The sequence below is a fragment of the Somniosus microcephalus genome, chromosome 9 (genome assembly GCF_052327205.1).
Source record: "Somniosus microcephalus isolate GS21.2 chromosome 9, FLI_Smic_1.0, whole genome shotgun sequence".
Taxonomy (NCBI): Eukaryota; Metazoa; Chordata; class Chondrichthyes; order Squaliformes; family Somniosidae; genus Somniosus; species Somniosus microcephalus.
This window is the reverse complement of record NC_140995.1, coordinates 92,576,521-92,600,120: the sequence shown is the minus strand read 5'-3', so window position 1 is coordinate 92,600,120 and position 23,600 is coordinate 92,576,521. Positions and strand designations below refer to the sequence as shown.

The 23,600-nt window shown below is 48.1% G+C and overlaps 1 protein-coding gene across 1 annotated transcript in view; it reads right to left on the bottom strand.

Moving 5' to 3' along the window:
• Positions 1–23,600, bottom strand: part of LOC147112527 (WD repeat-containing protein 35-like) — a 79,668-nt gene that overhangs the window by 42,921 nt on the left and 13,147 nt on the right. The gene's annotated exons all lie outside the window — the stretch shown is intronic.

The window sequence follows — 23,600 nt, the reverse complement described above, 5'->3', positions numbered from 1 at the left end:
AATTCTTTTAATATTTGGTATCTCATGTTTTGAGGGCAACACAAAGTGGTATCAGTGAAATGCGTCAGTGTAAGTTGGGTATGACTTGATTGGAGTATAGCCAAGTGGTGCGAGATAACTGCGCGAGTTTGTCTCACAGCACTCCAAGTTTGCACCCATTGTAATGTAACTCCACCCCAGTACAAAGCCACATTTTAAAACTGACAACACAATCCTAGTAGAGTAAAAGTTCATCACTGATCATATTTAAAAACAAAAAGTGCATCACTTTAGTGCATTTTAAAAGTAAGACCACCAAAAGAAACAACTAACCAGCATAGTTACACGTGTATATATAAATAAAGGCATGATTATCCTATAATCCCACAATCTGTAGCGATAGTGTCATCAGAATATATAAACAAGTGAGATTTAAATAACTCTGTTGTGAATAATACTGTTACATATATATTTATATATGTATAGGCAGTATATATACATGAGACAGAAAAAAAAAACAATCGGGGAGTGAATACTTACAATGAAAATCGTTTTACCTCAGGTTTGCTGACAACAGCAAGACTGGTTGCCAAGATTTTCTTGTAACTATTCTTACTCCTTTCTTATTTTTTAAACTTAGTTTTCACAGCAGCTTTCTCATTCAGAGTGAGATAAAAGTGATATTAATACATATTTTTTTAAATCATATATTTTCTATTATAATTAAACTTATTTAAAACAATTCCCAAATCCAAAACATTACTGTATATACACAAAATATATTATTGTAATCTACCATATAATTATTTTTAAGTTAAACATTCTGCACAATTGCGATCACAGCTTACAGACTGAAATGTTGAGCAATTTTTCATCAATCTCCAAAGATTACATTCAAATTCTGTTTTTAAAATAGTCATTAAATACCAATCAAAGGTTAATGATTTAATCGGATTTCCCCCCAGCAGTCTGGCAATTGCAAGTATCAGGAAATATGGTACTTTAACACTGTGCATGAGGTCAATTTTATTGATTGTTGAGATATTTTGAATAAAATGACATAATTAAGTTAGTACTGAGTATTAACATCAGATTGCTTAGCATCACAAAGTAGGAACAGATAGATATCAAACTTACATTCCATTCAATTCCTGATCTTGGCAAAGTCAAACAGAAAAATACCAAGCAGAGGTTGCAACGTCCCTCAGCAGGAGAGAAAAGTTAGGAGAAAGGCTTGCTTGGGCAATCTCGAGCACCTCTTGCTGTTGACTGTATTGGACAGCAGCCTGTACTCATGGTTGTAGGTATTAGTCAGTTGGAATAGGAAGATAAAAACACACAAAGAAAGGGATATTTTCCCCTAATCTTTGTGCCCATCAAGGTGAGGCAGGTTAGTACTGGGGAATGGAACCCTTCAGAAATCCTGTGCGAGGGTCAACCACTCCTAGCTATGTGCCTCAGCCTCAAATACATATGACAAATGTGAATGATTTTCACCATTTCCCACACTGGCCATCCTGTGGCCCCTCTGAACAAGACTGACATTGGGCCGGATTTTGCCGGGCTGATGACGGCAAGCCTTGTAAAAGGCCTCGCAAGTTCCGGGCTTCCGCATGCGTTGCGCATGTGCGAAAACCTGGAACTTGCAATCTGAAAGAAAAATTACATTCACTGGCACAGAGTTGGGCTATTTCCCTGCTTTCACCAGCATAAGGGTTCATATAAACGTTAAATTAAAAATGTTGAAATAAAAAAAATCATCCAAACAAATAAAATTAGTTTCTGTAAATTTTGGCCTGGATTAATTGAAAATTATTTTTCAAAAAATTTTTTTTTTTTTTACTGTAAATGGTTCATTAAAGGGAATTTAAATTAAATGTGAAAATGGGAACATTTATTTTTATTAGAATTGTGTAAATTACCTAATTATTTTGGGATTCCTCATATGTTATTGGGATTCTGTTTGTAAATGGAAACCACATAAGCATATGAGGAATCCTCCTTTCTGATAGGAGGACCTGGCCCACGTGATCCCAGGGATGCTTCAGAACTGCCTGCATCCCTGGGGCACGTGGGCCTTTACACAGGCATACACCTGCAGGCCCAGGACCCGAAGTCTCCGAAGCCCGGGAGCCAGCAGGTATTTCTTTTCAGGTCGAATGAGTACTCTGGAGATACGCCTCCGACCGCAAATTTCGGCCCAATATGTCTGGGCTAGATTGAACCCAGGACTAACAGGGAAAAGGCCAGTGTCTAACCCACTGTGCCACAGTTCCTCTTCAGATAAAATACATTTAAGATAAAGGATTGGTGTTGCATGATAGCAAAATACTGCAGATGTTGGAAATCCGAAATAACAACAGAAAATACTGGAAAAACTCAGCAGGTCAGGCAACATCCGTGGAGAGAAATTTGAGTTGATGTTTCGGGTTGAACCCTTCTTCAAAACTGGAAAGAAAAGGAAATAGCTTTTCTTTTCTTTCCAGTTTTGAAGAAGGGTTCGACCCGAAACGTCAACTCAAATTTCTCTCCACGGATGTTGCCTGACCTGATTGGTGTTGCATGTCTAGCATCTGGTTGAGGTTCAGAAAACCATGGGGGTGATTTTCAATTGCTGCCAGCTCATTTCTCACCTGCAAAACAGGCGGCCAATAGTCCCTTGGACATCCAAAGTCTGCTTGATGCAATATTACATTACGTATTTACATAGGGGTAAATTTAACCCTCACAAATGGGTGGGTTTGGGTCGAGTGGGAAGTAAAAATGTTAAAAATTTCAAACGAACTCAAGCCGCCTCAAACCCACCCATTTCCGGTTTTAACAGAGGTGGGACGAGTGGCGGGTGACCAATCCGCTCTCAGAAGGGGGGTCGGTCGTTGAAACTTTTTAAGGAGGCTGCGTGCCTTCATTTTAACAAGGTTTCTATTTCTAACTTGTATCGGCCGGGTTTCCCTGGCATCTGGAAACCCAGTCGGTTAAAGGAGGCAAGAAGGGCTGGATCAATAAGGTAAGTGCCTTTATAGCACTGCTTGTACAGCAGGAGAAGCTGGAGTGTTTCCTCCAGGCCCAACAAGCTAACCCTGTAAACCCTCACCCCAGCTCCACGATCTCCCCTTGACCCCTTCCCCATCAACGACTGCCCCGATCTCTCCCCACTATCTCTCCTCCCATGCGATCTTTCTACTTCCCCCCACCCCGCAATCACCGACCCCGACACCTGCCATCATGCTCCACACAAGCCTCCTTCCATCCCTCTTCATCTAACCTTATCAGTATATCCTTCTATTCCTTTCTCCCTCACGTGCTTCTCTAGCTTCCCCTTAAATACATTTATGCTATTCATCTCAACTACTCCTTGTGGTAGAGCGTTCCACATTCGTTCCACTCTTTGGGTAAAGAAGTTCTTCCTGAATTCCCTACTGGATTTATTAGTGACTATCTTATATTTATGCCCTCTAGTTTTGGACTCCCACAAGTTTTTTTTAAAATTCGTTCATGGGATGTGGGCGTCGTTGGCAAGGCCAGCATTTATTGCCCATCCCTAGATGCCCTTGAGAAGGTGGTGGTGAGCCGCCTTCTTGAACCGCTGCAGTCTGTGTGGTGAAGGTACTCCAATAGTGCTGCTAAAGAGGGAGATCCAGGATTTTGAACCAGTGACAATGAAGGAACGGCGATATACTTCCAAGTTAGGATGGTGTGCGACTTGGAGGGGAACTTGGAGGTGGTGGTGTTCCCATGCGCCTGCTGCCCTTGCCCTTCTAGGTGGTGGAGGTCGTGAGTTTGGGAGATGCTGTCAAAGGCGCCTTGGCGAATTGCTGCAGTGCATCTTGTAGATGGTACACACTGCAGCCATGGTACGCCGGTGATAGAGGGAGTGAATGTTTAAGGTGGTGGATGGGGTGCCAATCAAGCGGGCTGCTTTGTCCTGGATGGCGTCGAGCTTCTTGGGTGTTGTTGGAGCTGCACTCATCCAGGCAAGTGGAGAGTATTCCATCACACTCCTGACTTGTGCCTTGTAGATGGTGGAAAGGTTTTGGGGAGTCAGGAGGTAAGACACTCGCCGCAGAATACCCAGCCTTTGACCTGCTCTTGTTGCCACAATATTTATGTAGCTGGTTCAGTTAAGTTTCTGGTCAATGGTGACCCCCAGGATATTGATAGTGGGGGATTCGGCGATGGTAATGCCGTTGAATGTCAAGGGGAGATGGTTAGATGCTTGCTTGTTGGAGATAGTCATTGCCTGGTACTTGTGTGGCGCGAATGTTACCTGCCACTTATCAGCCCAAGCCTGAATGTCGTCCAGGTCTCGCTGCATGCGGGCATGGACTGCTTCATTATCTGAGGAGTTGCGAATGGCACTAAACACTGTGCAGTCATCAGCAAACATCCCCACTTCTGACCTAATGATGGAGGGAAGGTCATTGATGAAGCAGCTGAAGATGGTTGGGCCTAGGACACAACCCTGAGGAACTCCTGCAGCGATGTCCTGGGGCTGTGATGATTGACCTTCATCTTCCTTTCTGCGATGTATGACTCCAGCTAGTGGAGAGTTTTCCCCCCCCCCGATTCCCACTGACTTCGGTTTTACTAGGGCTCCTTGATGCCACACTCAGTCAAATGCTGCCTTGGTGTCCAGGGCAGTCACTCTCACCTCACCTCTGGAATTCAGCTCTTTTGTCCATGCTTGGAACAAGGCTGTAATGAGGTCTGGAGCCGAGTGGTCCTGGCAGAACCCAAAACACCCAAACTGGGCATCAGTGAGCAGGTTATTGGTGAGTAAGTGCTGCTTGATAGCACTGTTGACGACAACTTCCATCACTTTGCTGAAGATTGAGAGTAGTCTGATGGGGCGGTAGTTGGTGGGATTGGATTTGTCTTGCTCTGTCTATAGCATACTGCTTCCGCTTTTTAGCATGCATGTAGTCGTCCTGTGTTGCAGCTTCCCCAGGTTGGCACCGCATTTTTAGGTATGCCTCGTGCTGCTCCTGGCATGCTCTTCTGGGGCTGTGATATTTGACCTCCAACCACCTCAACCATCTTCTTTTGTGCTAGGTATGACTCCAGCCAGTGGAGAATTTCCCCTCCCAATTCCCACTGACTTCAGTTTTTCTAGGGCTCCATGATGCCACACTCGGTCAAACAATTTCTTCACATCTACCCTATCAAACCCTTTCATAATCTTAATGACCTCTATCAGGTCCTCTCTCAGCCTTTTCTTTTGTGGAGATTAGAGCCCCAGCCTGTTCAGCCTTACCTGATAAGTATATCCTCTCAGTTTTCGGGCAGGTCTGTAAATGGACGAACAGCACGCCTGCCTATTTAGATATGCAAATCCGGGTCCTACACCACTTTAGGACCCAACTACAATTTTGAAGTTAAAATGGGTGGAGCATGTGCCACACATGCTCCGCCCATTTGTACTAGGCAATGCGTGACCTAACCAGCGGTCCTTAAAGGGTCGCTGGTGACCACTCCACAAAAGGGTCCCAAAACCCTTTTTCCTTTTATTTTTGTGGAGTCATAAGGTAGAGTTTTGGATGAACTGAAGTTTACCAAGGGTGGAGCATAGGAGGCCAATTAGAAGAGCATTACAACAGTTGACAAAGATGTTGATGAGGGTTTCAATGGCAGATGGGCTGAGGCAGGGGTAAGGCTAGCAATATTTTGCAGGTGAAAGTAGGCAGTCTTTGTGAGGGAGAGGATATGGGATCAAAAGTTTAGCTCAGAGTTGAAAAGGATGTTGAGGTTGAAAATAGCCTAAGACAGTGGCCAGGGAAGAGGATGGAGTTAGTGCCAGGATACACAGCTCATCCAAGACTGGATGTCAGAGAAGTAGTCTGGCAACACAGAGGCAGTGGAGGGGTTGAGAGGGACGGTGAAAGCTGACCCTACATCTGTGGATAAAGTCACCAAGGGACAGCATGTAGATAAAGGAGGAGAAAAAAAATGTCCCAGTAAAGGATCCCCTTGGAATGAGTGACCATAACATGGTTGAATTCCAAATTCAGTTGGCAGGTGAGAGAGTTGGATCTCAAACCAGCGTACTAAGCTTAAATAAAGGAGACTATGAAGGTATGAGAGCAGAGTTGACTAAAGTGGACTGGGAAAATAGAATAAAGTGTAAGACGGTACATGAGCAGTGGTGTACATTCAAGGAGATATTTCACAACCTTCAAGAAAAATATATTCCACTGAGGAAAAAGGGGCGTAAAAGAAAAGACAGCCATCCGTGGCTAAGTAAAGTAATAAAGGATAGTATCCGACTGAAAACAAGGGCATATAAAGCAGCCAAATCTAGTGGGAGGATAGAAGATTGGGAAGCATTTCAAAGCCAGCAAAGAATAACTAAAAGATTAATTAAGAAAGGGAAGATAGATTATGAAAGTAAACTAGCAAAAAATATAAAAACAGATAGCAAGAGTTTCTACAGTTATATAAAAAGAAAAAGGGTGGCTAAAGTGAATGTTGGTCCCTTAGAGGACGAGACCGGTAAATTAGTAGTGGGGAACATGGAGATGGCAAAAACGCTGAACAAATATTTTGTATCAGTCTTTACAGTAGAGGACACTAAAAATATCCCACACTGGATAAACAGGGGGCTATAGGGGGGGAGGAGCTAAACACGATTAAAATCACTAAGGAGGTGGTACTCGGTAAGATAATGGGACTAAAGGCGGATAAATCCCCTGGACCTGATGGCTTACATCCTAGGGTCTTGAGAGAAGTAGCGGTAGGGATTGTGGATGCACTAGTGGTAATTTTCCAAAACTCCCTGGATTCAGGAAAGGTCCCAGCAGATTGGAAAACTGCTAATGTAAAGCCCTTATTTAAAAAGGGAAGTAGACAAAAGGCTGGAAACTATAGACCAGTTAGCCTAACATCTGTGGTTGGTAAAATGTTGGAGTCCATTATTAAGAAAGCAGTAACAGGACATTTGGATAAGCATAATTTAATCGGACAGAGTCAGCATGGTTTTATGAAGGGGAAGTCATGTTTGACAAATTTGCTCGAATTCTTTGAGGACGTAACAAACAGGGTGGATAAAGGGGAACCAGTGGATGTGGTGTATTTGGACTTCCAAAAGGCATTTGACAAGGTGCCAATCAAAAGACTACTGCACAAGATAAAAAATCACGGGATTGGGGGTAATATACTGGCATGGGTGGAAGATTGGCTATCTAACAGAAAACAGAGAGTTGGGATAAATGGTTCATTCTCGGGTTGGCAATCAGTGACTAGTGGTGTTCCGCAGGGGTCAGTGCTGGGACCCCAACTCTTTACAATCTATATTAACGATTTGGAGGAAGGGACCGAGTGCAACGTATCCAAGTTTGCCGACGATACAAAGATGGGAGGGAAAGCAGTGAGGAGGACATAAAAAACCTGCAAAAGGACATAGACAGGCTAAGTGAGTGGGCAGAAATTTGGCAGATGGAATATAATGTTGTAAAGTGTGAGGTTATGCACTTTGGCAGAAAAAATCAAAGAGCAAGTTATTATCTAAATGGAGAGAAACTGCAAAGTGCTACAGTACAAAGGGATCTGGGTGTCCTGGTGCATGAAACACAGAGGGGGTGAAATTGGGTATAGCCCCACTTGGGGTGCTAGAATTGGCGGTGCGCAAATTCTATCGCCAGGCGCAACTTATCGCCACCTCGAGCGATATTGGGTTGCATCGCCCCTAAAGGTGATTGCGGCGTAAAATCAGGCGCTGCACGGGACTCCTAAGGCACTAACCTGGCGACGCTACTCAATATCTGGGCGGCCGGGCGCAGCGCAGGTGCTGTCAATAATCGATGACCACGAGACATGCTGGCGCCGGCCAGCTCTTAAAAGGGGCGGGTCATTTAGGATCAGCCACCACACTCATCGCCCTGTAGGCCTCAAAATCGGCGCTGTGCATTCTGTGGCATTACAAACTTTGACCAGATGGAGAGGGTGAGGCAGAGAGTGGAGCGCTTTACCGATGGGGCATTGGATGCTTTGGTTGGCGCAGTGGAGCGCCGGCGAGCAGTGCTGTACCCTGACAATGGCAGAAGGCCTCATCAGAACGAGTACCGCAGAGCTTGGAGGGAAGTTTCGCAAATAGTCAAATCCAGCAGTGTGGCACCCAGGACTCCTGTGCAATGCAGGAAGAAGTTCAACGATCTCACTCGGGTCGTTAGGGTGAGTGGCTTTTTGGCAATCTTCTTCATCCCTCCATCTGCACCTGACTTTATGGCCAGAGGGTGCGCGATGCTCCAATGGCCATCTGTCAGCCAGCACCCATGGCCCTTTCTGGGAACGCACACTCAACTCAGGGCATACTGTAAGGGCTGTTCCCCCATGGGGGGCATAAGATGACAACTCAGGGCATACTGTAAGGGCTGTTCCACCAGTGGGGGCATGAGATGACAACTCAGGGCATACTGTAAGGGCTGTTCCACCATGGGGGGCATGAGATGACAACTCAGGGCAGCATGTTTCATCACTTCCTGTCCTTTCTCCTGCAGGCCAAGCTGGCCAGGAACCGGAGGGAACAGATTCGTACCAGAGGAGGCCCTCCTCAGCTGCAGACACTGACCGTCCTGGAGGAAAGAGTCCACCAGATTGTTGGAGGCCGGGTGAGTGGTCCTGTCACCACTGGAGCTGCCGACCCCATTGTGCACAGCGATGGTAAGGTCATCACCTTTTTGAACTGTCTCCTTCCACTTGTTCACCCCACCAGCATGCTTTTTCACTCTGGACCCATGTCAGAGCATTGCAGCACTCTTGCATCCCTTGCTGCCACCCTGTCCTTTTGCTAAAGCCACTCTTCAACCTCCCTGCTTTCAGATGCTGCATCACCAGCTCGGGAGCCGGGCCATCAAGCTGCCAGGGACACTGACTCCGGAGGCGACGAGCAGGAGGAAGCCGGACCATTCGTACCATCCTCAGGCGAGCCAGCCCATCTGCAGACTGGGGATAGTGCTTCCCTGGAGGGGAGCGGGGGGGATGGCTCTGAGTAGGAACCAGTTGCAGGAACCAGCGGGCTCCAGCAACGCAAGAGGGTTAGGGAAGCTTGGGAGCCGTCTCCCCGGAGGGCGAGTCAGGCCACGATGACTACTGCACAGAGCGCAGAAGAGGTGCGTTCCCTCGCAGAAATGAGCACCCAGGCTCGGCACAGGCACACTGAGCTGATGGCTGCAGTGACAAGGATGCCTGAATCCATCGAGACACTGGCAAGGAGTGTGCAAGACTTCGGGGCAGCACAGGAAAGGAGTGCCCAGGACTTCGGGGCAGCATAGGAAAGGAGTGCCCAGGGCTTCGGGGCAGCACAGGAAAGGAGTGCCCAGGGCTTCGGTACATCACTGGAAAGGACTGCCCAGGGCTTCGGTACATCACTGGAAAGGACTGCCCAGGGCTTCGGTACATCACTGGAAAGGACTGTCCAGGGCTTGACCGAAGCACTGGAAAGGACTGTCCAGGGCTTCACCGAAGCACTGGCACCTGCCACGCAAGTGCTGAGTGCTGCCACGCAGTCACTCGCTGGCCTCATGCAGAGGCAGATTGAGGCCACGCAAGCACTGACTGCTGCCACCCTCGATGGATCAGGCAGGATTACCCGGGGCCCTTGCAGCACCACAGCAGGCCAGCAATCTGTGGACCAGCCGATTGGTTCACATGCTGCGGTGCTGCCCCGTCAGAGTGCCAGTGTGTCGGTCGACCACGTAGCAGGTGTCCGCTCTCAGGATGTCAGCATTCCTGATGCCACCGCTGGCACGTCTCCACTGCAGCTGCCATCACCTGCAGGACAGACTGCTTCCACCCATGCCCAGTTGGAGCAGTCAGCATCCGGGCCCTCCAAGCCCAGAGTCCGTCCAGGCCGTCCCTCAGGGGCATCTGCGCTTTTGGACAGTCAGCAGGCGTCCCCCAGCCTTCATGCAGCCACTGGGGTCCCATTACAGAGGAGCTGCAGGGAGGGAAGGGGCCGTTCTCGCAAGAGAAGTAGATCACCAAAGGGGAAAGAGTCGAAGGTGCTGCTGAGACGTCTTATTTCTAGAAATCAAGGCCGTGGATGCTGGTCTGAATGTTAGTAATGTTTGGATAGTCTCCCGGGTGTGCGAGGCACTTGGTCTGAATGTTAGTAATGTTTTGGCTAGTCTCCCGGATGTGCGAGTCACTTATGTGTTAGTTTGTTAGTTAAGCTTTCTGGTGCCATTGCTTTGTCATGTTGGAAGGAAGCACATTTTTCAAAATAAACAAATTATTTTATTGACATTGGCCATGTCTGCTATTTACATTCATACTGGCCTTCATAAGCTTTGGGTTATCCGAATGGTTCCATTCCTGGTCTTCGATTGGCACCAAGCATTCCGTGAGAGGGGCCTAGAACTGACTCCTTATCAGCCTCTGACGGACAGCCCTTCCAGTTTCTGGGACCCTCCCGTCTTGGTCCTCCTCCTCCTCCTGCTCCTGCTCCGCTGGTCCTTCAATGTCTGCTGGCATTGGCTGGGTGCGCAGGGTGGCGAGGTTATGGAGCATGCAGCAGACGACGAAGTGGGAGACTCTCTCTGGTGAGTACTGCAAGGCTCCTCCCGAATGGTCCAAACAGCGGAACCGCTACTTCAGCATGCCGATTGTGTGCTCCACAATGTTCCTCGTCGCCTGATGGCTGACGTTGTAGTGCTCTTCTGCAGGGGTGCTGGGCGAACGGAGCGGGGTCATCAGCCATGGGCACAGAGGATAGCCCTTGTCACCGAGAAGCCAGCCTTCTGGGTGAGCCGGGGCCTCGAAAAAGTCTGCTACTGAAGTCTGGCGCAGGATGGATGCATCGTGGCTGCTGCCTGGGAACTGAGCATTGACCGCGAGGATCAGCTGCCGGTGATCACAGACCAGCTGCACATTCAAGGAGTGGAACCCCTTGCGGTTGCGGAAGTCCTCAGGATTCAAAACAGGCGCCCGCAAAGCCACGTGCGTGCAGTCAATGGTGCCCTGCACCATGGGGAAGTCCGCTATTGCCGCGAAGCCCTCTGCGCGCTCCCGCTGCTTCTCCGGTGTCGCAGTGAAGGAGATGTACTGCCACCGCCTTTTAAACAGGGCATGTTACTTGCTGGATGCAGCTATGCACTGCAAACTGGGAGATGTTGGCAATGTCCCCAGTTGCTGCCTGAAAGAAGCCGGTCGCATAGAAATTCAATGCTACTGTAATCTTGACAGCCACCGACAGAGAGGTCCTGCACCTTATCTGCGGCTGAAGATCTGCCTGAAGCAGGTGGCACAGCTCAGTCACCACCTCCTTTCTGAATCGCAGCCTCCTAAGACACTGCTCCTCCGACATGTTGAGGTAAGAGAACTGCTGCCTGAATACCCTGGCAGCGTAAGGTCTGGTGTGGCGACGTCTGTTGGCCCTCCTCCGTCTGGCCATTCCTGGCCCTCTCTCCCTCCGTCTCTGTGCCCTTTCCAGATGGTCGAGCAGCAGGACGTTCCCCTCCAAAGCAGCCCCCATAATAATAGGTAACAAGAAATTATACAGGGTGTAAACGCTCACCAGCAGCAGGGTGATGGTCTGAAGGCTGAAGGTCCTCTGGCAGCGCTGGGTCACTAGTGATATGGCTCTCAGAGTGCAACTCTGCAACTCTGTGAAAATCTCAAAGAAGTTGTGCTCCCAAAATGGCTGCTGATTTTATACCAGCGCAGTCCCCTTTAAAGAGCGCCCCCCTAAGCCCGAGAGTGACTGGGGAACGTTCCAGTAAGCTGTCCTTATTAGCGCCAGGCGGAACGAAGGGGCGCAGCACTGAATTTCCGGTCCGGGGCACCAAAAAGGCGTTGCACACTGAAATGATGTCATGATCTGCCTGCACCCGCAAGCGGGCGCTAAGATTTAGCGCTGGCGCTAAAACCCACTCAATATAGCAAGAGGCGCTGGGTTCACTGTGCCCGGCTGAAAATTGGCTAACGCCCCACTTCTCGGCCTCTTTAGGCACTAATCGCTGGCGCTACCAACCAAATTTCTCCCCCAGACGGTTAGTATGCAGGTACCAGGTGATCAGGAAGGCCAATGGAATCTTGGCTTTTATTGCAAGGGGGATGGAGTATAAAAGCAGGGAAGTCTTGCTTCAGTTATACAGGGTACCGGTGAGGCCACACCTGGAATACTGCATACAGTTTTGGTTTCCATATTTAAGAAAAGATATACTTGCTCTCGAGGCAGTTCAGAGAAGGTTCACTCGATTGATTCCAGAGATGAGGGGGTTGACTTATGAGGAAAGGTTGAGTAAGTTGGGCCTCTACTCATTGGAATTCAGAAGAATGAGAGGCGATCTTATCGAAACATATAAGATTGTGAGGGGGCTTGATCGGGTGGATGCAGTGAGGATGTTTCCACTGATGGGTGAGACTAGAACTAGGGGGCATAATCTTAGAATAAGGGGCTGCCCTTTCAAAACTGAGATGAGGAGAAACTTCTTCACTCAGAGGGTCGTAAATCTATGGAATTTGCTACCTCAGAGAGCTGTGGAAGCTGCGACATTAAATAAATTTAAAACGGAGATAGACAGTTTCCTAGCTGATAAGGGAATTAGGGGTTACGGGGAGCGGGCAGGGAAGTGGACGTGAGTCTAGGTTCGGATCAGCCATGATCCTATTGAATGGCGGAGCAGGCCCGAGGGGCTGTATGGCCTACTCCTGCTCCTACTTCTTATGTTCTTATTATGAGAGGGGACTCCAAAGGTAATGGTGTGAGTGTAAAGAGAATCTATTGCTGGAGATGCTCTGGCTACAATCTGATCAATAAGAGTGGAACCCAATGAGCATAATCCCACAGAGCTGGATAACAGAAGAGAGGTGTTAGAGGAGGATGGTATGATCAACCATGTCAAAGACGACAAAGAGATTCAGAATGGATAATGCACCAGTCACAGACAATGTTCTTTGTGGCTTTGGTTAGCACCATTTCAGTGCTGTGGTAGGGACAGAAACCTGATTGGAGAGATTCAGATAGGGAGTTGAAAGATGGGCGTGGATTTGGGAGGCGGTAACACTTTCAATGACTTTGGAGAGGAAAGGGAGGTTGGAGGTAGGGAGGTTGGAGGTGGGGCGGTAGTTACAAAGGACAGAGGGGTCGAGGGTGGGTTTTTTGAAAACGGGCAATGACAATGGTTTTAAAAGGGAGGAGACAGTAGCTGAGGAGGGGGAACCATTCACAATGTCAACTAGCATGGGAGCCAGGAAGGGAAGTTGGATGGTTAGCAGATTAGAGAGAGTGGGATCAAGTGGGCAGCAGGTGGATCTCATGGACATGATGAGCTTGGAGAGGGCAATGGGAAAGGGGGAGATGGGAGAGAAGATGGGCTAGGGTAGGGGAGCCTGGGTGGGGGGTGTGGTAGGTTTGGCTTGGTGGGCAAAGGGACGGTAGGGAAGCAGCAGAGGCAGCTAAACAAATAATCTCAATCTTGGTGACAATAGAAGTCCATGTGCTCCTTGCACTTTTTGTTGGAGATATGGGTAGATGGGGCAGGGCAGAGGGGGTTTAAGGAGATGGTTGGTAGTGGAGAACAGAAGCCATGGGTTACCTTTGCTCTCCAGGATAATCCTGGAGTAGGGGGCTAGTAGGGGGTAGAGGCAAGTAAGGCCCAGTAGCACTTCATATGGTGCAGCCTGATCTGGTGATGGAGGACTAAGCCTATTAGATGCCAGATACCCTCAAATCTGCACCCACTTGACTTGAAGGATTGAAGATGGGGATCATACTGGGGGAACAACGGGGATGGGTGAAAGTAAAGGTTTTGCTGGGGACAAAGACATCAAAAAATGGAGGTGAGGGAGTGGTTGAGCAAATCGAAGACTACCGCAGTATTATAGCAAACAGGGCCAAAGGCTAGGCAGTTAGGAGTTTGTAAGTGCACTATTTGTAAAATATGGCATGTACAATGATAAATTGCACTTTTGCAATCTATTAATACTAGCTCAAATTCAAATGTGCTATTTATTGACAGAATGTCATGCCTTATGTACACAAGGTATGCCGGAATTATCATCTGTCAAAGTAGCCTGATTGCCTGCAGCTGCCAAATACTATCAATATTTGCAAGCATTGCTGCACCTACCTAGCGATGACTGCTGAAATGTCTCCTCAGGGTCCGGATCAGCAGAGAGGCATATATTAAAGTATGCTATCTTCTGTAAGAACACCTGCTGCTACCATGCAGAATTGGACACACGCAATGACAGTAATGATCAGCTGTGGACTGAACTTTGCTTCACCTACTTGCAGGAATGCTGCAACGTGACCTATTCTAAATGGTACTGTGGAGTGGCAGAGGACCAAGGTCCTTTTGCAGCATCATCTCCACTTCAGCAGCCATTAAACAGGGGGTCACGCTGGCACTTTCCTGTAGAATTGTGCCTGCACCTAGGGTTCTCTTTCCCTTCATTATGCCAGCCACTTGTTAGTCCTTTGCCCCTCCAGCCTTAGCAAAGACTGTCAATGGGTTGAGATGCCTTTTGAAGTTCTCTAATGGCTTTCTGAATTTTTGTCTGCTTATTGTGACCACACCCATTATTTGACCCCATCTCTTTAAATTTCACTTACATACAATTTTCCTTTCCTACCATTTAAACCCCCAAGTCACCATTTTGACCCGTGTATAAATATGCACGTAGGTTTCTGCTGTAAAATTGTGCGCCAGTTGCACTTTCCCATTCTGGCAGGAGATCTGAACCATATAGAACTGACTTACATTTATAGACCACATATCTAGTCTCGTGTTTCATAATACATGATACCTCTGCTCAAGACCAATGGAGAGTGCGAATTATATGACAAAAATACCGACTACTATTTAGGCTTCATTTAGATTGTTACATTTTCTCTTTAAACTTTTCCTATCCAAGTTTAATAGATAATTCTGTCTCTATTACTGCAAGATAGACAGTTTCATGAGACCTTTAACATGCATTTGCAATTGGTAGCATGGTATAAATCTTATGAAATATGTTAGTTTAATTCCAAGCACCATAACCAATTGTGACTGTTGGACCAGGAAAACTATGCTCCAAAACAAAAAGGTTACATTCAAAATTTTCAGCAAGCAAACCTCACCCGAAATCTCAAATTCTCACTTTACATGTTAAAATTAGCACGGGTAGTTCAAGTCTCATCTGAATTAGTATGTAGTTCCTACCATCATCAATCAATCCAGTAGTTACAAAACAAAGATATAAATGACTAGATTTCACACTCAGTGAAGCAGCAGCCAAGGAAGAAATAACGCTGGGATTGGGAGTGCGCTGCCTGATAGGGGGTGGATACCGATTCAATAGGAGCCTTCAAAAGGGAATTGGATAATTACTTGAAGGAGAAAATATTGCAGGGATATGGGGAAAGAGCAGGGGAGTGGGACTAACTGGATTGCTCTTCAAAAGAGCTGGCGCAGACTCGATGGGCCGAATGGTCTCCTTCTGTGCTGTAGTATTCTATGATTCTATTCTATAACTACTTATGTACATTTTGTCCATCACATAGGCCGCGAATTTAATAGAGGAGGTGAGTTGGAGTCGGGTTGCCTGGTGGGCGGGTTCCACTCCCGCTTCTGGTTTCAGCCGCTCCCAATTTCCAATTTTAGTTTAATAGCCCGAATTAGTCCCGTTGTGCGCGCTGGCCAGTCCAATGAGTGGGAGCGTGTCTGTTACTCTTCACTGATGATGTCATTGCTGCAGTTGTTTTTTTTTTAAGGGGCCCCTGTAGCCTCAGCCTCTCATTTCTCCTTTCTGTTGCTGTTTGAATGGGCCCTGGCGACAATGACTGTTGCCAACACCAAGGCTGCTCCAAGGTTCAATGAGGACACCCTCCAAGCTCTTGTGGAGGGAGTAAGAGGATGCAGGGAGATTCTGTTCCATCCCAATGACTAGAGGAAGCCTCCTCAGCAAACAAAGGCAGCCTGGCTGCACATTGTTGAGGAGGTAAGCACTAGGTCCTTATGTTCACACACCTGGGTCCAGTGCCGAAAACGGTTTACTGATCTTCTGCGATCATCAAAAGTGAGTATCACATCACACTTACTTTCAACCTGCTTCCCTTCTCTTCTCATCACCAGCACTCTGCTTTGTAAGCCTGCTCCTCCACATCCCACCTTACCCTTACTTCCCTTGCACCCTTACCTATTATCTCGCTCTCTGTACTGAATCACTTCACCATCCTACTATGCACCCCTCACACTCGCTCTCACTGTTATGCAATGACAACAACTAACAACGCACAGGGAGGCAGCTTCCTCTTGGCACCTCACACCATCTTGGTCTCCCTCCAAGCTTCTATGTTATGGATTCTTCACAGTCACTCCATCATTCTCGCTGAAACTCCACTTGTGTCCCTCCTTGCAGGAAAAGATAGTCCACAATATGAGGGAGAGTGCGAAGGCAGGAGGAAGCACAGCATCCCTAGCGACATCGACAAGTGCTGAGGAGGCTGCACACAAGACCATGGGAGGTGGCGAGGAGCTGGAAGTGGAGAACGGAGAGACGGCACACTCGACGAAGGTGGTGACACAATAGATTTTCAACCTTCGCATTTAGATTTCATGATTGGCTGCAATGGCATCTGATGTTCATAGAGATTGACTTTTGATCATAGGATGTGTCTGCTACCTAAAAATCAGATGTCTAACTCATGCCTTTATTCTCCCACAGGACCATCGAGAACCCCCCTCCCCACTGTCCAGGAGGAAGAACCGGACGACTACTCAGAGGAACCTGCAGCCTCTGAGGGAGCAGCGTCACCAGGACTCAGCGCACTCAGCACCAGCGCAGAAACGCACACCTCAGCGGGGCCTTCGCGACAGAGTAGTGTTGTCACCTGGTGTATCACAGCTCACAAGTGAGCATCAGCAGATGGTGGAGAGAATGACAGCAGTGGAGAGTCCTCGTCGGAGGTCGCAGGACGCTCTGCGCTCTGCTCAGCTGCATGTAGACGCTGTGCCTCTGGGGCCATCCAGAAAGAGAGCGGTGCTGGAACAAGTGCAGGAGTCTCTGACAGGGTTTGCACCCCGGGTAACTGCGAGTGTGCAGAGAATGGAGGAGTCCATCTCAAACATGAGCACTGCCTTTGTGGAGGCAATGGCGCATGAACGTGCCGCCACGGAGAGGGTGGCAACCTCCATGGAGGACATAGTCGCCAGACTCAGGGGAACATGGTGACTCTTCTAAAGAGGTGGTCTGCTATGGAGGATAGATGGGCATCTATTGAGGAGAGACACCAGAAGTACATGGACGTCCCCATAATGAAGATTGTCAGTACAGAGACGGGTCGTCATGGCCCCACTGATGTGCAGCAAGGTGCTATCTAGCTACTTGCTAGTACTGAAGTGCAGGTGAACCATGAGAGGGATGTTAGTGGCAGACAACAAGGAAGTGTGAGCTCCTCTCCAAGCGCTCACACGACCATGCCACTGCGGAACCCTCAGTCAGAGCCCCAGATTCCTCACCCAACTGAGATGGCCATCCCAGCCCCTGCACAGCTGCAGGAAGTGCAGACTATGGAGGAGCCCTCCCAGGCTCCCAAACCTAGAGGACGCCCACCAAAGGCTTCTTAGCAGGCGCAGCATCAAAGTGAGCAAGGTGCCTCTACATCTGCTGAAACCACAGGGGAAGCACCACGTAGAAGCACATGTAAGAGGAAGTTAACACACAAATAGTCACAAGGGTAGTCACTTGGATGTTTTGTTCTGTTGTAAAGTATCGATTGTCATCCTTTTGTGATGTGATTAAACAAAAGTGATGGCAAAGAGTTGAAGTTCTGGCATATGTGTTCTGGGAAATGGAAGTTGCACACTGAGGTCTCAGGGCGGCTTGCATTTGTAATGATGGTGCTGAGAATGATAGAAAAGCACCGTTTATTGGAGAGATGATGTATGGCATGTTAAGAAGGTCATCCACACATTCATAGCCATATGCCAGCCACCTGTGGTTGAAGCGTAAGCTTACGCAAATCTGGCATGGATGAGTGCATCCCTTGCGTGACGGCCAGCAATGTGGTCGAGTGCTGCTACATTGGCCACATCCGGCCCCGCAAGACGTGCCTCCTCTTCCTTGCCCTCATCCTCCTCCTCACCCTCATCCTCCTCCTCATGCTCCTCCTCTTCTTCTGAGGAGGCTATGTGCTGAGCCACTTGTTCCTCAGGCAGCGCCAAGCCACGCTGCGTGTGGTGTTGTGCAGGGCACAGCAGACGATGATGATTCTGGACACCCTGGCTGGTGTATACTGCAGGGCTCCACCAGATCTGTTGAGGCATCGGAATCGCATTTTGAGCAAGCCGATGGTTTGCTCTATGATGCTTCTAGTGGAAATGTGGCTCACATTGTACCGCTCCTCAGCCTTGTTTGATGACCTCCTCATTGGTGTCATGAGCCACTTTTTCAGGGGGTAGCCCTTGTCGCCAAGTAGCCATCCAGAAAGTTGCGTTGGCGGACTGAAGAGCCGAGGCACAGTAGACTGCCGTAGGATGAAGGAGTCATGGCAACTGCCAGGGTACTTTGCACAAACATGCATGATGATCTTCACACCAGCTGGACGTTAAGGAAGTGCAATCCCTTGTGGTTGACAAATACAGCTGGGTTGTGATGGGGTGCCCTAATGGCCACATGTGTATAGTCTACGACACCCTGCACCCTTGGGAAGCCTGCCATATTTGCAAAGCCAACCGCACGTGCGGTCACACTTGCTTCATCCGAGGAGAAGTGGATGTAATTGTGTGCCTTTGCAAAGAGAGTACCGGTAGCCTGCGTGATGCAGGCGTGTGCGGCCGACTGGGAGATGCCGCTGATGTCTGCAGTTGATCCCTGGAAGGAGCCCGAAGCAGTTGAGTGCGGTGGTGACTTTGACAGAGTGTCCACATGCTCCTCTGGGCTCCACGTGTTGTTGCAGCATTGCGCAGATGTCAGCGACTACGTCTTGCAGAAGTCTCAGCCTCCTTTGGCACTGCTGCTCACTCATGTTGAGGAAGCTCATCTTCTGCCTGTAAACCCGGTGTTCGGGGTATCTCGTGCGGCAAGGTGCAGGCCTGCGCTGACGCCCTCTGCCCTGTGCATCATCAGGTGGCTGAGGAGAAGGTTGGCACTCCTGTTGTTGGTGCTGCTGCTGTGCCTGGTTGCGCCGCTGCCGCGACTGCTCTTCCTCCGAATCTGCCGACCAGGATGAGAGGATATAAATGGTTCCCATACCGCTGGTATATAGCTCAGTCGAGGAATGGAGGTTGTTTGCGCTCAGACAAAGTGGTCAGAAGGTATTCCAAGGAGGTCACACTGCAGAAGAATTTCAGCGTGAACACACACAAGATTAGTAGAGCTGCAAAAAGTGTCCCAAACCTCAAAGCACTAGGTTGTGGCATCTGAAACTATGAGAGATTGCAGGACCGCTTTTAAGCTGATCGAGCAGCTGTCAACAATTCAGGTCTTCGCGAAACCTGGCTCAATGCAGCTGGTGTGTTTTTGTGAAGGCAGGCAGCATGCAGAAAAAGCTGCAAAATCCAAACAGGCCTTTAAAATAGGATTATCCAGGCAGTTAACAACTTAAGTGCTTCTCCCACCATTTGGTGTCGGGTCCGGTTGGAAGCCGCGGACCCGACACTTGCCAAAGTCGCGTGGAGGCGGGATGGCAACCCACTCTCAATTTTTCCGATTTTCACTACTGACCCGCCTCCAAACCCGCCCTCTGAGGTCTATTAAATTCGCAACCGTGGTGTCCTAGAATGTGCTTGTTGTATCTTTAAAAGATTTGAGGGGTTATTTTGGCCCAAGGGTGAAAACAGGCGCTAAATGGGTGCAGTGTTAATAAAAAACGTCTGTTTGAAAGTCCGGATTTAGCACGCAATTTTTGGGTTAATTGATGACTATCATGATTTGAACATGCCTGCAGGCTCTGACCAGAAACCTGCAGGTTTAGCACTCAAGTGCTGATTAGACACAATTTTTGTGGAGCTGTACATGTAGTCTGCACTCACACACTTTCGCTGAAGGTGTGGAGTGCAATGGCTGGGAGTGGAAGGATGTTGCACGGAAGTAAGAGAGAGGGCGCCCATGTTCTCCGATGTGGCACTGGAGGTCCTGATGGAGGAGGTAGAGAGGAGGAGGAGGGATGTCCTCTACCAGACAAAATTTCCAATCCAACTTTATAGCCCAGAAATTAGGTTCGGGGGCTTGCCGCGCATGCAAGCCCCCAATGTGCACTTACCCGGCGTGCTGACATTTCAATCCTGGCCCGCATTGCATTTCCTGTCACTGGCCCGCTTCAGGTCCTGCCGTGCTGTGCGTGCGTGACCCAGCGGCGTACTTAGTGCGATGAGCCGGCTGGGATCACGTGAGCACTGGGCAACCAATGGGAGGTTGCAAAAGTTCATTCATGAGTTTGATAGTAAGAACTGTCAAACTCATGAAAACTCCCGGCCCCAAAACACTACTTAAACTTGAAAGAAAATTTTAAAAAACATCGCACTACTTAAATGAACTATAAATAACTATAAAAAAACTATTTTAAACAATCATTTTAAATTTTGAAAAAAATTATATAAAAAATCGGGGCTAAAATTACACTTACCTTACTGTAAAGTCTTCAAAAATAATGAACCTGTGGAAAAATGTTCTAATTTTACTTAATAGACCACTTACCTGTTAAAAGTAAGTACTTACGGCTGCTTTTTTCACGCGTAAAAACCGGAGTCTTTTCCCCACGGGCAACTCTTCAAAAAAAAAAGGAAGTTCAGCGCACACGCGCTACCTGAAACCTCGCACGCGTTCCGCCTCTTAACCCCTTGGGTCAGAGGAGAGGAAATGCCGGTTTTCCCCGCATGCGCTGTGCATGCTGAAAACCAGCAATTCCTCCGGGCCCACGCGTGAGTACCCCGTCCGTACTCACGCGTTGGGACAGGAATTACTGGCCCATTATATCTATCCATCCACTATGACATCAAGAAATCAACTCATCACCCTTATGCATTCTCTTAGAGACTATCTTGTATGTGCCTTTGCTTATCCTACTGTTGTCACGCAGTGCGACCGCAGTGGCTGCAGCATGGCTGGTGGCAGGCTGCTGACTTTCAGTAGGGGATACTGTAAATGGCCTTGCTGGTCAACCTTGAGGAGCTGGTGGCTGGGAGTGTGAAATCGAGTAACAGTGTTTCTTCCTCTTCTTAGCCAACCACTGGCTGGGCAGGCTGCATTTCGTGGGTGTGTGAAATAAGGAAGTTACGAGGGTGGAGTTGTGGTGAGGGGAGGGTGGAAAAGCAAGAGGTGCATGCCAGAAGGAGGATAACGTGTGAAAATACCAGCATCTTGTACCCTTTCTGCCCTGCCGCTGGCCAAGGGTTCAGCTATGCCCCTTCCAAGAATGGCCTATACCGTCTCCTCCAAGGGGATGAGGTGAGGTTAGGAATGGAAGATGTGCCTCATGATTGGTACAGATTGGGGTGGGGTGGAGGGAGCAATGTGTGAGGCTAGTGGTGCAGTTGGTAGGAGATGGCATTTGAAGGTACATTCACTGACCTTGACCAGTGGTCTGAGGTCATGGAGCTTCTTTGGGCACTGGAGTCAGGGGGTGACACTGCTCGCAGTGACGGCCTCGGTGATGTGGTCCCACATCATTCTTTCTGGAGGATCTCCTGGCTCCGTGGGTACAGGACCTCTCTTGCAGTGTTGACCCCCTGCATAAAGCTGGAGTGCTATGTGCGAGACCCTAGGTGCCCCTTTCCTGGTTTGCTGAGCCATTTGTGTTAGTGCTGAAGCTCTTTTCCCATTTTTTGAGGTTTGGAAGGGAATTCAGCTTTAAGAGCTGAAGACACCCATTTGGGACTTCTTTTTAATGTTAATTTTTTTTTTTAAAGGCAGTAAGGGCTGAAAACTGCATATTTTCACTTCATTTTTATTTTTTATTAGTTCAGAAGGTATTGCCCTTTTAATGCATTGCCCTTTTAATTTCCCATAATGCCCAGTGAACTCTTGCCTCACTTCCAGAGGCTGTTGGAAGCTGGAACGCCATTCCTGGATGGGAGCTTCGACTCCTATTCCTGCACTAATGCCACAAGGAGGGCATTACACGGTAAGTTAGCACTGGGCTAAAAGCCCCCAGCGCAAATTCTTCTCTGGTAGCACTTCGTCCATTTTCAGCGGTAACTCTTGCGGCGGCCACGAACTTTTAGCCCATTGCTTTTCCAGCTCATGCTAATCGACCAGCAGGATTTACAAATTTAAAACTACACTACCAGAAGTAATTGTATAAAAACATCCTTCAAGAAAAATACAGTACAAAATCATTAGTGCAGATAAATTCATACTTTAATAATATAGCTTCTATGCAAGCTATTTTTTGCCTTTGAAGATTCCTTATTTTATTTTATACAAAAATTAACTGAAATACATGTGGAAGAATAATTTTGACAGTAGTATAGAGTACATAAGAACAAGAAATAGGAGCAGGAGTAGGCCATTCGACCCTGCTCCGCCATTCAATGAGATCATGGCTGATCTTCTGCCTCAACTCCATTCACCGGCCCGATCGCCATATCCCTTGATGCCCTTACTAGTCAGAAATCTATTGACTTCTGTTTTGAATATACCCAATGACTGAGCCTCCACAGCCCTCTGTGGTAGAGAATTCCAAAGATTCACCACCCTCTGTGTGAAGACATTTCTTCTCATCTCAGTCCTGAATGGCCTATCCTTTATCCTGAGGCTGTGGCCCCTGGTTCTAGACTCCCCAGCCAAGGGAAACATTCTCCCAGCATCCACCCTATCAAGCCCTGTAATAATTTTGTATGCTTCAATGAGATCCCCTCTCATTCTTCTGAATTCAAGAGAATACAGGCCTAGTTTACTCAATCTCTTCTCATACGACAGTCCCGCCATCCCAGGAATCAATCTCGTGAACCTTCACTGCACTCCCTCTATGGCAAGTATATCCTTCCTTAGGTAAGGAGACCAAAATTGTACACAGTACTCCAGCTGCGGTCTCACCAAGGCCCTATATAATTGGAGTAAGACTTCTTCACTCCTGTACTCAAATCCTCTTGTAATGAAGACCAGCATACCATTTGCCTTCCTAATGGCTTGCTGCACCTGCATATTCACTTTCAGTGACTTATGTACAAGGTTCCTTTGAGCATCTGCATTCCCCAATCTTTCACCATTTAGGAAATACTCTGGGGTAGATTTTGCCGATCCTGTCGGGAAGAAGGCGGGACTTCCCCTTTCAGGTTTTTGACCCGCGTACTTCAACGTCCGGCCAATCTGCGCGATTTTCCCTTGATTGACCTTGTTGAGCCCGCCCAGCGGGCTCAGCAGGCCAATTAAGGGCCACCCGGCAACAGGTGATGTCACAGACTGAAATTTCATCTGTCAAGAGTCCTTGACAGATGAAATATCAGTGTCTCATAGCTGTTTGAAGCTGTGAAACACTGACAGTCTGAGTTCTGACATGAGTCATTCTGCACAGACTCATTTGGAACTCACACCGGCACTCAAAGCTGAAGGCTGTCACTTTTGACAGATCGCAGCCGTTCAGCTTTAAGTTCCAGCTGAGTGATGCGCTCTCGACGGCTACAGGAAGAAAGACTGTTAAGGTAAGTACAGGTAAGTAAAAGTTCTTTACACACTTTAGACACACCAAACACACTTAC